The sequence below is a fragment of the Temnothorax longispinosus genome, chromosome 5 (assembly GCF_030848805.1).
Source record: "Temnothorax longispinosus isolate EJ_2023e chromosome 5, Tlon_JGU_v1, whole genome shotgun sequence".
Lineage (NCBI taxonomy): Eukaryota > Metazoa > Arthropoda > Insecta > Hymenoptera > Formicidae > Temnothorax > Temnothorax longispinosus.
Genome location: NC_092362.1, coordinates 13000182 through 13003238, shown reverse-complemented (window position 1 = coordinate 13003238; position 3057 = coordinate 13000182).

Genomic DNA, 3057 nt, shown 5'->3' with positions numbered 1-3057 from the left:
AAGCGGTCAAGTATCCGGCCGTATATCGCAGATACGCGCGGCGGCTACTATTATCGCGTGCGAATAAATATCGGTGCACTTCTTGCGCTCGTTATCACACGTATATAAATATCACTCGAGTCCTGTACACTCCCGGGTATTATCGCGCTCGTTCCGCGCGCATCACAGATGCGTTAATTATCTTAGCAGATTTGCGCGCAATGGATTGTAGATATTACGGCCGCGTAGTATCAGTATACTGCTGTGCAATCTGGAACGGCATATATATATAATATATATATATTTCTGCGAATGTTACGATGATTCCGCATTGCAATTTTGCGAATAGCCATGCTACAGGCATATCAATTACATGTAGATGATTATGTAGAATGTAGACTATTGTGGGGACGATTCAAATGTGTAAATTGTTGAATAAAACAAGCATTATTTTTGTTATATTAATGGCAGGATAATGTTTATTACAATTTTATGCCATACAATGTATTTCTGAATTAAGTTTTATCTTTCACAATCAGCACAACTCATATTTTATCACAGATTTTATTTTCCCATATCACGTAACTTTATTGCGCTTTATATTATCTCTCCTTCTAGACAATAATTAAAAGACTGAATTAATTATAATAAAAAACTATAATTGTTTTAACAATACTAATAATAACTGGAAATATTGATACGATAAAAATACTGTAATAAAATGTAAATAAAATTACAATTAAAGTAATTTAAATCGACCATGACTGGCAATATATAACGTCTTTTCGATGTGAACAATGAAAAACTGTGAGCCAACCTGTTTTGTCGGATTCACACAGCATTTTTTCAGATCAATCATCGAGACATTATTAATTTTGACCATGGGTTTTGTAGTCCAAGAGCCGGCTGCACAAAACCCTCCCTCATCGAACATCCGGCTGAATTTTATTTAAATAAATAGCTTTTTTAGTGGTTAACCCTGTGCCGGGTTTTATATGCCCTGAAACTTGACCGAAGTGTTAAAAAAAGGGCCACTTCCGGTATGATTTTTTGAGATGAAACCCCCTCAAAGAACATCCGGCTGAAACTTGTGCCAATCGATTCAGGATGTCAAGCACATTGATAAAAAAATATGCTGCCACCCCCCACCTTGACAGGAACCATGGCAGCAACCCTTAAACGTGACATATTTTCGTACCGTACCTCCCTCACAGAACATCCGATTTTTTTTTTTGGAAATGTAGCTCGAACATTCCTGAACATAAAAAAACAATGCTGCCATCGCTGGCCTTGACCAAAAATTTTTGTGCCACCTGTAAGTCGCGCGACTTTTAGCTGCCAATTTGTAACGGGTCAATATTTCCTTCACAGAACATACAATTTTTTTTTTTTGGAAATGTAGCTCGAACATTACTAAACATAAAAAAACAATGCTGCCATCGCTGGCCTTGACCAAAAATTTTTGTGCCACCCGTAAGTCGCGCGACTTTTGGCTGCCAATTTGTAACGGGTCAATACTTCTCTCACAGAACATACAGGTAATCTCTTGCCATGTATTTAAATAGAAAATAAGACAATCTTTGACGAGAACGATCTTAAGAACCGACTATGAATACCGTCCATACTAGCGCGAAAATTCCCATCGAATATTTTGTGGAAAAAATAGTTTGTGATAAACAAGCTGCGCGTACATTGGTAGAGGTATGGAATGACACAAGGTAAGTTCACATAACAATCACGTATTTTTATTTATTTATTCTTTATTCTTATTCTTTTGTATTTAAAATCTTAAAAATAAGATATAAAACATAAATATAAATGGAATAAATTACTTTTATTTCGCCAGTTAAATGATAAACAACAATGGAAATATTAATCGACTCTACTGGCCATTTTAATCGCCAAGACAATACGACCACGATTTGGTTCGATTATCGTCATGTAATCTTTAATACTTATATATCATTTAAATAATTAAATTTAGGGCGAAAAATATTACCTCAGCCAGGGCCAGTAGAGCTATGGTTCCACGAAGATCCAACTCCATTAAGAGTTGAATCTTCATAGAGCATAGAGCATAAGAGCATAATTAGTCATAGAGCATAATGATAGTGACGACGAGGACTATACTGTCGATAGTTCCAACAGCAATAGCGATTAAAAAAAATCTCGTGATTTATATTTATGTTTTATATCTTACTTTTAAGATTTTAAATACAAAAAAATAAGAATAAAGAATAAATAAATAAAAATACGTGAATGTTATATGAACTTACCTTGTTTCATTCCATATCTCTACCAATGTACGCGCAGCTTGTTTATCACAAACTATTTTTTCCACAAAATATTCGATGGGAATTTTCGCGCTAGTATGGACGGTATTCATAGTCGGTTCTTAAGATCGTTCTCGTCAAAGATTGTCTTATTTTCTATTTAAATACATGGCAAGAGATTACCCGTATGTTCTGTGAGAGAAGTATTGATCCGTTACAAATTGGCAGCCAAAAGTCGCGCGACTTACGGGTGGCACAAAAATTTTTGGTCAAGGCCAGTGATGGCAGCATTGTTTTTTTATGTTTAGTAATGTTTGAGCTACATTTCCAACAAAAAAAAAATCGTATGTTCTGTGAAGGAAGTATTGACCCGTTACAAATTGGCAGCTAAAAGTCGCGCGACTTACAGGTGGCACAAAAAATTTTGGTCAAGGCCAGCGATGGCAGCATTGTTTTTTTATGTTCAGGAATGTTCGAGCTACATTTCCAAAAAAAAAAAATCGGATGTTCTGTGAGGGAGGTACGGTACGAAAATATGTCACGTTTAAGGGTTGCTGCCATGGTTCCTGTCAAGGTGGGGGGTGGCAGCATATTTTTTTATCAATGTGCTTGACATCCTGAATCGATTGGCACAAGTTTCAGCCGGATGTTCTTTGAAGGGGTTTTATCTCAAAAAATCATACCGGAAGTGGCCCTTTTTTTAACACTTCGGTCAAGTTTCAGGGCATATAAAACCCGGCACAGGGTTAACCACTAAAAAAGCTATTTATTCAAATAAAATTCAGCCGGATGTTCGATGAGGGAG